Source organism: Mus caroli, chromosome 12 (genome assembly GCF_900094665.2).
Source record: "Mus caroli chromosome 12, CAROLI_EIJ_v1.1, whole genome shotgun sequence".
NCBI lineage: Eukaryota > Metazoa > Chordata > Mammalia > Rodentia > Muridae > Mus > Mus caroli.
The window spans coordinates 3,256,668-3,269,505 of NC_034581.1; positions in this window are offsets into that span (position 1 = coordinate 3,256,668).

The window sequence follows — 12,838 nt, forward strand, 5'->3', positions numbered from 1 at the left end:
GGAGGGAGGGAGGGAGGGAGGGAGGGAGGAAGGAAGGAAGGAAGGAAGGAAGGAAGGAAGGAAGGAAGGAAGGAAGGAAGGAAGGAAGGAAAAAAGAAAAGAAAAATCTATCCTTCCAATTTGACTTGATTGATGGAGGGTGTGAGGTAGAAGTTTGTATCTAACTTGATTTTATTTTGTTTTGTTTTGTTTTAATGTCCATGAGAATAATTTTTTGATATTGTGAGTTTCAAAAGTAGTCTTGCTTATAAACATTCTGTGGTCTTTTAGCATTGTCATACCCCAGGAGACAAGCAGAATGCTTGTGAGATTTATATAGCTGACAGAGATTTCTATGTACCCTGTGCACTACATTTATATTTTCAGCTTAAATCAGTGAGTGATTATTTTCTGAAGGAATTTCGTCTTTCTTGGGGGAGGTTGAAAATCATGTCTACTGGATGATTTATTAAGTGAATACGTAAGTGAAATGAGCAGACTGGTGCTAATATTTTCCATAGGCAGCAAATTATGAATAATGATCTTTCCATGCTTCAACTCGCTTGCAGTGATTCTGAAAATAATTCTAGTTTTCTCAGGTTGTTTCAGTCAAATGGATCTGTACAAGCGGGAGGAGCTTGAAGCCCAGCAGGTTGGACCTAAGGCCCTGTGTTGGGATAACATGGAAGTTTATTAAAATCCTGGGCTTGTCTGTCTTTAGCTTCCCTGTGTTCATTGTGGTCACATAAACCGGTCACCATCTGTGAGGGGGAGGTTGGGCAATATTTAGCATAGCATAGCAAATAAATAGGATATGAATCTCAGAAACTTCCCCAGTACTTCTTAAAATGTCAGAGGGTTTATGATGAAACAGAGGAAGGCTCAGAAACCTGGGATGCCTCATTTTCAATCTTTACAAGTGCTCAGACTCAGTCCCAAGAGAAAAGCAGACGGCCAATTTTTTTCAAGGCCATCTTTTCAATATATTAGCTATAACTAACTGCTATTTGCAGTTATGAGGTCACAAAAACTTGAAATGTGAGAATTTCATATTGTGCAAGCTAATAATTTTAAACCTGAACTCTACTGATGCTTCATATCAAAGCACACTTCCCAACGTGTATATCAGATTCAATATAGAAAACTTTTAATTGATTGATTTATAATATATTTCAATTCTCATTAAATTGATTTTAAAAATTCTGTGTACCATACATATTTTATGTGATAAATACTTTTGATCCAGAGTACTACAACCTGAATATTGGATTTTATTTGATGAGATGCTCTATTTTATTAAAACATTTTAAAGTCAAACACAATTTAGTTCTCTAATTTTGTTATTTTTAATTCTGAATAAAATTTTCTTTTCTATTATGTTGTTATTGTTGGTAGTTCTGGCTATAAATAGAATTTTATTTGTTTGGCTTTAATAGAGTAAATTACTTATATGCTATAGAAAACCACTGTGCAAGATTTCCCACATTTATATATTAAGGATTTTCCAGTTTCCTTCTATAGATCTCTGTATAGCTTCTCATGTTAATTTTGTTTCTTAAAGTATAAATTTAAAATATTGTTGTACTTTATTGGTGTTCTTCAATTGTTTTGCATTAGCTAAATATACTTTAATATTCCTAGACTAATATATACACAGTTGTCATTGCCTAGAATCTATCTTTAATTTTTCAACATCTTAGTAACTTGTCATAGGTATATGCAAGCAACTGATTATGTTAGAAAGGTTGGAGATCAGTGAAGCCAGGAGCAAAGGCACTCCAGGAGATCTTCCTAGGAGACAGATTTGTCAGACTATCACAGGCCCAACATTTCCTTAGAGATGCAGAAATATAGGCCCAGTATGGGAACACATCTGGAACCTTGACCACTCTTCTATCCTAGCTCTAAACCCTGTGAGTTTTTATCTTTGATAGAGCATTATGGTGCAAAAGAAATTAAGTTTCATGTGGCTCTAGTATCACCTTCCAGAAGCTCTTCAAAGAGGTAGAGTGACAGTTATCTTAGACAAATGCATAATTATCAGACCCCTGAGACAGGCACACAGCTCAGCATGGCTGATCCATTAGAAAACATCTGTCCTGCAACTAGGTTGTTCCCCTAGCTAAATGTGAATGCTCATGTGAATGGCTTCACATGGTCAATGTGACAGTGACCAAAGGCAATGATGTGGTTAGTAGTAGTGAGTAGTAGAAGGAAGATTTTTGTCTGCATAAGTTTGATAGTGATACACATCAGGTCGGACCTGAATTGGGAAAAGTAAGCTATGGGGAAAGATAAGGTTTCAGGTTCCGGGTTTCATATGTTAGAGGTCTGATTGTCAATTGGTGGGTTTTGAGGGGCAACAAGATCATAGAAACCTTTAATTCATTGAGTTGGTACGTCACTAAATTTGCAGTTGAATAGTCTATTAGAATGTGGTGCCTGGATAGAAAAATGAGGTTATTTGGAGCATGGCCTTAGAGGATACATTAAATAGGAATCTCTAAAAGAGTAGAATTGGTAGAATGTACATATGTTATAAAATCAGATTTACTAGACTATTTTTTTACATGGAGAGTCTGAGAAAGCAACAGTGGCCAATTGAATTCTGCTAAGGATGAGTAACAAGAAGCTACCTAGTCTGTGAGTCTTAATGTTTCTTCAGTGTTAGTGTGGTGCTAAAGGCAGAGAAGATTCTTAAGAGTCATTAATCTCTAGTGTAAGGATAAAGGCTAAAGAAGCTGGAGTCTGGTGATGACTAAGGATGGCAACAATGGTAATGAAGAATGGATGTACTTACCAGCAAGAAGTGGAGGCAGGCAGGCAAGCAGCTTTGCTGTTTTTCTTGGATATCATTGTATCTGGGTCACCCCAATGTAGGTGTTGTACAGTGTTGGGAAGCAGTTAATCTTTCCTAGAAATACCCTCCCAGTCCCCACCTCCAAAGGAATGTCTTTTTGTAGATTTTAGAGCTCATCAAGTGGACAATGAAGATTAGCTATCACAGAGGGTCCTTATTCTATCCTCAGTTCCTCTGGTCTCTCTGTTTCCTGAGAGTTTTGGACTACTCTGCCCTCTCTCCCATCAGTTTCTGATTCATCAGTGGCCCATAACATGGACACAAAACACCTTACAATGAAACCTCTGAAATTTAAAGGTAAACCTTCTTCCCTTAGTATCTTTTCGTAGTGACAAAATGTAGTAATAATATCTACCGGTAGTAGATAAGTTGTATTTTAATCCAGTCTGTATGTATTAAAGCCATCCACATAAAGTCAGATATACTGAGCCTGTTAAAAGAATAAGGAGTCAACCTCCTGACCAGAACAACCATAGTGCAAGGACTAAGATACACAGTAAATGGGGCCTCATGACAATGAAAAGCTTCTGTAAGGCAAGGGGATCAGTAGGACAAAATGATAGCATACAGAATGGCAAAGTATTTTCACCAACTACACCTCTGGCAGAGGGCTAGTTTCTAAAATACATGAAGAACTTAAACTAGACATCAACAAAGCAAATAATTCAATTAAAAACAGGGTACAGCTCTAAACACAAAATTCTCAACAGAGGAATCTCAAATGCCTGAGATGTACTTAAAGAAAATGTCTTAATATCCTTATCCATCAGGGAAATACAAATTAAAATGATTCTGAGATCCCATCTTGCACCTGTCAGAGTGGCTTAGTTCAAAAACACTAGTGATAGCTCATGCTGACGAGGGCATGGAGCAACAGGAACACTCCTCCATTGCTGATAGGAATACAAGCCTGTGCAGACATTTTGGAAAACAATATGGTGGTTTCTCAGAAAATTGGGAATCAATCTACCTCAAGACTGAGTTATACCACTCCTGGCCATGTACCCAAAGAACTTCCATTCTACTCTAAGGACACTTGCTCAACTATGTTCATAGTAGCTTTATTTTGATTTTCCAGAAACTGGATAAACTAGATGTCCTTCAACAGAAGAATGGACAAAGAAAATTGGTACATTTATACAATAGAGCATTAGTCAGCTCTTTAAATATAACATCATGAAATTTGCAGGCAAATAGACTGAACTAGAAAAAATTATCCTGAGTGATAAATCTTTACCCAGAAAGACAAGCATGGCATATATTCATTAATTAATGTATATTAGCTATAAAGTAAAGGATAATCATGCTACAACCCACAGATCAAGAAAGGCTAAGTAAGAAACAGGGCTCAAAGATGGATACATGAATCTCCCTGGGAAGTGTTGCGCTCACCTCGTCCAGCAAGGAAAAACGCAACAAGGTCAGATTCTTCTCAACAGCTTTATTGCAGGAACACCTCGATGCTACAGGAACTCCGGAAGCCCAGGGAGCACTGCTTATATACACCCCAGCACTGGGGAGGGCTATGTGTCCTCCTGGGATTGGTCAGTATGCCGGCACTTTAATTTGTATGCACCCGCTCAGGAGGGGTTGGCGCCAGATTCGGGCTAGCCCCTGCTGCGCAGTGGTGTTGTTTACAGCAACGGTGTCCTGGAGGTTGGTGACATCTTTTAGGCGCCGGCTGCTTACAGGGAAGGTGAAATAGAATAAATATTCTGGGCAGACTGGGGACAAGGAGGGATGAGAATAGGAGCCCATGTTGCAGTCCTCCATTATAGGAGCCATGTTGCAGTCCCAACTGGGGCGAGTCAAAGGGAATCCCATGTTGATCTCATTTTGTAGCTGTGTAGGTCACCCATTGGCTCCCGGGATATTTTTCTAGTCTCTAACAGAATTCTCTCTCACTCTTTGGTTGTGAAGAGCACCTGCAACAGCTGTTGACAATTATCCCAAGTAGGCTGATGAGAGACCATAAGGAACTCCACCAACCCTGTGAGGCATTGGGGATCCTCTGAGAAAGGGGGTGGTTAGTTTTCCAGTTATAAAGTTCAGCAGAGGAACACCTTTTGAATTATTAAATGCCCCCCCCCCCGCCCATCTATATGACTGTAGAAAGTAAGACTTGCCCAGACATTTCCTTTGTCCCTTCTATTCGCCTTTTAGCCCATCTCAAGGCTCTTGAAACAGTGAGGAAAGAAGTCTGGGAACAATTAAAAGAAACCTATGTTGCTGGTGATATTCAGGTGCTGCACCAGTTTGAAGTGGGAGACCCTGTCCTGGTGAGGAGACATTGAGCGGGGAACCTCAAGCCACGGTGGAAAGGACCCTGCCTGGTGCTGGTGACAACACCCACTGCCCTTAAAGTAGAAGGAATCCCTGCCTGGGTTCATGCATCAAGAAGGCTCCCCCAGAGGCTGATCCAGATGAATGGACCCTGGAAAGGACTACTAATCCTCTTAAGCTGCGCCTGGTTCGCAGGGGTGACCCCACCAGACTTTAACCCTCACACTCCAATTCAGCAGACTTGGGAGGTGCTTAATGAAGAGGAAAACATTGTGTGGGTGACCACCACCGCAGTGCACCCCCCTTGGACTTGGTGGCCTGATCTCACACCTGACATCTGTAAGTTAGCAGCAGGATCTCTTACCTGGGACCTCCCCAGTCATACTGATCTCAATTCTGAACATCGGTGTGTCCCGAGCAGGATAGGGAGCATGTATGGGTGTTTGGGGCAGTTCTACCAAGCTAATCTTAGAGCCACAGAATTCTATGTTTGCCCTGGTCAGGGCCAGAGCAGAAGGCTTCCACAGGGGTGTGGAGGGACATCAATTTTTTTTTTTTTTTTTTGCAGTAAATGAGGATGTGAAACAACAGGACATGCCTACTGGAACCCTTCCTCTGCCTGGGACCTAATCACGGTAAAATGGGGGTAGTGACCATGATGGGTGAAACCAAGGAGAAAGGGACCCCTCTAAGTATCCAGAGAATGGGTGTGGTCTTAAAAACAGCTCCCCAGGACCATGAAAAGGTAAATACTGCAACCCCCTACTTATAAATTTCACTGAGAAAGGGAGACAAGATCGTCAGAGTTGGATTAAGGGAAATAGGTGGGGTTGATGAGTATATGCTCCATCAAGAGACCCTGGATTCATTTCAAGATCAGACTGACAGTGGGAGACCAGGCAGTGGCACCCATAGGGCCCAACAAGGTCCTTCTGGAACAGGGCCCCCCAGCCAAATCCAAACCCCTGGCTCATATGCCCGCCCAGCCCATGGGCCCCTCTTATATTGCCTCTCACTCCCACCGCCACCTTACAAAACCCTCTGACTGTGGCTCCAACAAACCCTTCGACGGGACAGAGAATGTTTAACTTAGTGAGAGGAGCCTTCTATGCCCTCAATAGAACAAATCCAGATGCTACTGAGGACTGTTGGCTATGCTTGTCCTCGGGCCCCCCTTATTATGAAGGAATTGCCTTTAATGGAGATTTCAATAAAACTAGCAGCCATACCTCCTGCTCATGGGGGACAGGGAAGAAACTGACCCTGACCGAGATATCGGCAAGAAACCCAGATCTCTGTATAGGTACTCCCCCTCCTACCCACAAACATTTGTGTGGCCGAATTCAGTCTGTATCCAAAACAGAAACTATTACCTTGTGCCGTCTCTGGTTGACTGGTGGGCCTGTAACTCAGGGCTTATCCCCTGTGTATCAACTAAGGTTTTTGAATCTTCCCATGATTTCTGTGTTATGATCCAACTGATACCTTGCATGTATTATCATTCTGCATCTAGTCTAGAAGAAACATACACTAGTACAAGATTTAAGAGAGAACCCATTACCTTAACCTTAGCCACATTTTTGGGCATTGGGATGGCAGTAGGAGTGGGAATGGGAGTATCAGCCTTAATCAAAGGAAGACAAGGGATCCAATCCTTAAGAGATGCTGTTGATGAAGACCTAGAGATGTTAGAAAAAATCTATTGATGCGTTAGAAAAATCTTTGTCTTCACTATCAGAAGTAGTGAGGACAAAACAGAAGGGGCCTTGATCTGCTCTTCCTAAAGGAAGGAGGACTGTGCCCAGCCCTAAAAGAAGAATGCTGTTTTTATGCAGATCACACTGGGATAGTCAGGGATTCTATGCAAAAGCTGAGAGAAAGACTCAAACAAAGAAAGTGAGAAGGAGAGGCCCAACAGGGGTGGTTAGAGTCATGGTATTCTCGGTCACTGTGGATGACATCCCTATTTTCTGCCCTAGCTGGACCAGTTATTTTCATATGTTTAATTTTGATCTTCGGTCCTTGCATAATAAATAGGGGAATGGCTTTTATCCAGAGTAGGATAGATGCGGTCAAACTCCTGGTTTTACAGTGACAATATCAATCCATAATTCAGATAGAAGAATTAGGAGACACAGGTTTTTAAAATTGTAGGATTAGAATTATTTAGTAGAAGAAGAGGGGAATGAAGGAAAATGAGATTTTGTAACTTGTAATTCATGTAAAAGAGTTGTTTATGAGCCCACAGCCTGGGGCTGAGAACAAAGCAGAACAGGCCCAGGCATGACAGGGCAGGGCTCTTGTTAAGACATTCCTAAGAACAGCTTGACCATAAAGATGAAAAGGAATGCAAGGACACAAGCAGGGCTATCTTGTCTGAGTCAACACCATCTGGCCAGAACCTCCCCTCTGTCTATTGCCCCTTAAGGCAGGGTAAAGTCATACATCAACTGGTTGATATGCGAACAAAGATAAGCCCTCAGCCCCCAGGAACAAAGTCCTGATGCCCTTTTACTGACATGTAATCTTTCTGTTAATGTTTGAATGAGCCAATCCCATACCTTTGTCGAAATTCCTCGCACCCCTAACCCTTTTCTTCTTTAAAAACCCCTAGATTTTGAGCCTCGGGGTTGACTACCCTGCCTCCTGTGTGAGGTACATGTCGTCCCAGAGGTATACCAATAAAGCATCAAGAAGGATTCTTGTGTGTTTGTGGGTGTACCCTATCCCTGGACTAGAGTGTGGGTCCCCATATCGGGGGTCCTGCAATGCTAGCTAATATTCCTAGCAATGGGGGATAGGAGCCTGAACTGGCATTCTCCCATAACCAGACAAAACTTCTAATAAAGGAATTGGAACACCAATTCAGCCACAAAATCTTCCACCTAAGATTTTTTTCCCAACTGCAAGATGTTCTGGGTTAAAAGTGGCACTAAAATGTGGCCAACCAATGACTTTTGAAGCTTGAGACCCATGCCACTAGGGGGAGCTTACTCCTGACAGTGCCTGTAAGGTCAAGGTAAAAAAAGAAAAGGTTAATAGCCCAGAGACCTAGAATAGAACAAAATACACCCTGGAAAAAGAAGTCAATTAAATGATTCCTAATTCTATTCTGCTATTCTTATAGACGAGAGCCTAGCATGATCATAATCAGAGAGGTGTCATCAAGCAACTGATGGGAAGAGATGCAGGGAACTTCACCCAAACATAAGGCAGAGTTTAGGATTGCTGTGGAAGATGGAGAGGAAGGATTGTATGAGTCAGGGCGGGGCAAAGATACAATAAGAACGTGACCCACATAATCAACTAACCAAGGTATACAGTGGCTCACAGAGACTAAAGCAACAGTCACAGAGCCTGCTTGTGTCTTTCTTAGGCCCTCTGTATATATGCTATGGTTATATAGCATGGAGTTCTTATGGACCTCTTAAAGTGGGAATGGGAGCTGTCTCTGACTCTCTTGCCTGCTTTGGGGACCCTTTTCCTCATACTGGAATGCCTTGTCCAGACATAAAATGATAGGAGATGCTTATCTTACTGCAGCTTGACATGTGTTTGGTTGATATCCATGCGAGGCCTATCCTTTTCTGAAGAGAGAAGAGGAGGAGTAGATGTTGGAGGGAGGTTAGAGGGAAGAGACTGGACAGAGAGGATGGAGGGAAAACTACAGCCAGGATGTAATTATGAGAGAATAAATTTTAAAATTAAAAAAAATGTTTTTTGATATAACAGTTAACTGTATTCAAAGTCTGGGTATAACACTGCCTTGCTGGTCATGTCTTTATAATAGGTTAAAAGTCTTTTGCATTTTATTCAGGTGTAACTTCTGAATCCAGGTTTATGTGAGCTTCACATGACAGCCTCTTTTATGGGCTTTACCTCCAAACTCCTAAAGGTATATGTCAGAAGATTAGAAGGTAAAAATCACTAAGAGTTCAGCCTTAGCACCAGAGGGATTGGGGCTTACATCTAGGGCCAAAATTCAGCAATTATTGGGATAAAGACTGGTAAGCTGATTACATGACTGTTGTAATTGTTTACTTTGGCTTCTGAATTTATCTTTGATTTTTACCTGGTCAGCAAGATAATCTTAGTAATTTCTTATGGTCACTTCCTTTAAAAATTTATTTATTTATTTATTTATTTATTTATTTATTTTTACAATCCATAATTTACCCCCAGCCCCCATCCACCCTCCGACTGCTCCATGTCCCACACCTCCTCCCCTCCTCACCCCATCTCTACATGGATTTCCTCACCTGCCATCTCCATGACCTCTAAACTCCCTGGGGCCTCAAGTCTCTTGAGGGTTAGGTGCATCATCTCTGAATGAACATAGACCTGGCAGTCCTCTACTGTAACTGTGTTGGGGGCCTCATATCGGCTTCCTTTCTATTTTAACACTGTTACTATTTTATAATCACCATTAAACTGGCTTTTCAGGATATCTGTCTACTGTACAAGCATACTAGCCTTGACAACAAAAATTTGTACAGACCAAAGTAGCTCTGCTTCATTCTAGTTGTTTTGAGGTAGTTTAATGTCCACAAGTGAACTTCTAAGACTCCTTAACTACATTGAAAACACACAAGAAGAAAGAAAATAATTAGCACATATTCTTTTAAACAGTTTGTTGTTTCAGAAAATCTGTTAATATGCTGCTGAGAAGATATTTGAATTTATTCTTACTAAAGGGTTTATCATGGCTTGGAATTTTATTTCATTGTAATTTCTGTTTTATCTATTATGTATACATTATAATGTTACTGAAGTTTGCTTGCTATCTTACATTTAACTCAGTTATCTTAGTAATTATAGTACTTTAGCATTATTAATTATAACATTTTAAGAAGGAGACTGTACTAATTATCATCAGTAATTTAAATGTTGCCTCACATTTATGTAGCTTGGAACTATTTTGACATATGAACTTAATTTGTATATATTTGTTTACTTAACTAGAAGATGTGTCTATTATTGTCAAATATTTGATATTCATTGAAAGAAACACTTGTTTTCTTTTTCCTCTCTCTATTATCTTCTTTCTGTTGTCCTCATAATTTCAAACCACAGAAAATGTTCTGATGATAACTAGAACTAAATCAAGTAACTAGGCAACTGTATTAGTTACTTCTCTGTGGCTCTGACAGAACACCCTGAAAAAGAGCAACAGCGAAGGCTGGGTTGATTCTGATTACCTAATCAGAGGGGAGACAAGCCATCACTCAGGGCAGCCATGGAAGCAAGAGTGTGAGAGCTGCCTTGCAAAAGGAGAACAGAATTTTCAGAGTCTGTCAACCCATAGGAGATAGAGAGAGAAAGAAAAGGAAATGGAGTTAGGCTATAAAATCTCCAAGTCTGCCTGCCCCACATGATGTGCAAGGAATCTCTTAAAGATTCCATATCCTTCTTGAACAGCACCACCACTTAGAGACTAAGTATTTTCACATATGACCATCTGGGGATATTTCTCACAACAATGGGGGACTCAGTTTTGTAATGCTGATGTTTGGGAGTCTGGGGCAGAATAACTGAGAGTGTTAGTCTATCCTGAGCCATAGCCAGTTTGAGGCTAGCCTGGAATACATAGAGAGATGGTGATTAAAAGCTAAGTAAAATTAAGCCCATCTGAAAAAACACCGAATGGGTAATTTTACAACATAAAATATATATTTATTCCATATTGCTATAAATTTAACTGATTAATCTTAATTGGTGGACAAGAAGAGGCAAATCTATTTTAGGAGAATCCAAAATAAGATTATGTAACTATTGAGTCTTCAAAGAGTAGGAGCCTAGCTTCCCATTCTTTTCTCCTTCAACTTTGTCTAACAACTTTGTTCCAGAGTGTGGAAAAGAGGGAGGGAGGGTAACTTTGCCGTGGAGAATTGGACCAAACACGACTTCAGCTAACAGGCGACTAAGCTTAGCTTCAGAAGTCCCAGTCAGGCTGATAGCATTTTTCTTTGATGTGAGGGAGTGAAATGGCACTTCACCTCTATTACACTCTCTCTGAAACCTTAATGCCAGTCTAACCATCACAAAAACATCAGACAAATACCAATAAAGGGGCAGCCTATAATTTACCTGACCAGTACTTCTCAAAACGGTCAAAGCCATCATAAAAAAAAAATTTAAAAAAAAAAAAAACCTTTAAGAAAGAGTCTCAGTCCTGAATGGACAGCTAAATGTACTGTGGCATCCAAGATGGGATCTCAGGATAGAAAAACAAACAAACAAAAACCCAAAACAAAACAAAACAAAATAAACCATCTCAGAAAAACACTGTAGTTGAATGATACAACTAGTCAATATTGGAACTCTTAGTAACCTTGATCTTTAGTTCATTGTCATAGATCAATATTGGCTTACTAGTTATATCAAATGTAATGTGTGTATGATGTGTTAGCTTTCTGTTGTGGTGATAAAAGTAATCCAATTAAACAGGGAGTTATTTAAAGATCTGTTTTCAAAATTTTGCTCATGAATTCTTGCCTGTGGACACTTTGGAGCATCATCAACAATAACAGCAACAACAAAACATTCATTACACTTTCAAGCAGTCAGGAACAAAGATGCTCACCATTGGCTGTCAGGAAACTAAGCAGCTTGGAAGGGGCTAAAACTCATCACTGCTCCTTTAAGGGAACAGTCTTACTGATCTGGTTGCCTCCAGCCAGTCCCTGATTGTAGACTTCCTTTACCATTTCCCAACAGTGTTCAGGATCAAACCTCCAACACATAAGCATTTGAGACAGTTGAATTCCAAACTATGATATGGGGGGCAGGGAATATATTAGAACTGGTCTTATTGCCTGCTCAGGTTTTATATAAATCCCAAGTTTAAAGTTAATGAATAAACAGGAGGGCTTGTAAAGATTATGACCCCAACTCACATCCTCCTCACTCAGATAGCACTTGATGTGCTGTGCATACTGCTTACGTGAAGCTCCTTAGGTCATCAACAAGTGTTTACAAGTCATTCTGGAGCCAAGCCATGAAAGCTGTCTTTATAGTGTTTAACTTCTAGTGCACGCAAACTCCTTTGGGGAAAAAAAGCAAGGTAATTGAAATTATAATTATCTTTCATCATTTATTATAACCTGTGATGGGAGCTAGGGCTCCAACTTAGTAGATACATGGACTTTTATAAATATTGAATGATAATTAATCAAAACTTAATACTTTGCTCCCAGACATAAACTTTATTTCTGTGGAATGTTAATTGGATTTAAAGTAGTATTTTTGTAAGTTGGGGTATCTATTCATTAATACCAGGGGACATCCACAATTGGACAGCTTTGAGACATTTAGGAAGTGCAGATTGAGCTGGTTTAAGTCTGTCCTTCAGTCTCAGAAGGAAAGAGATCAACTGATCTCACCAAGGCTGTACTGTCAGGAAACTTAGAAAGCACTGTGTTTTTCCAGTGTAGCTTTGACAGACTTTAGTGCAAGACATTTGAGCCCGAGCATGTCCTTCACATGTTGAGGGGAAATGGTCCCATTCTTTATCTTACATTCCCATCCTCCTTTCTTTCTGACACAAGGTTCTCTTATGTTACTTTGACTTCCCTGGAACGTGTGATTTAGTTCAGACTTTCTGCAGCGTGCAGTGATCTTCCTGCCTCTGCCTCTGCCTCTGCCTCTGCCTCTGCCTCTGCCTCTGCCTCTGCCTCTGCCTCTGCCTCTGCCTCTGCCTCTGCCTCTGCCTCTGCC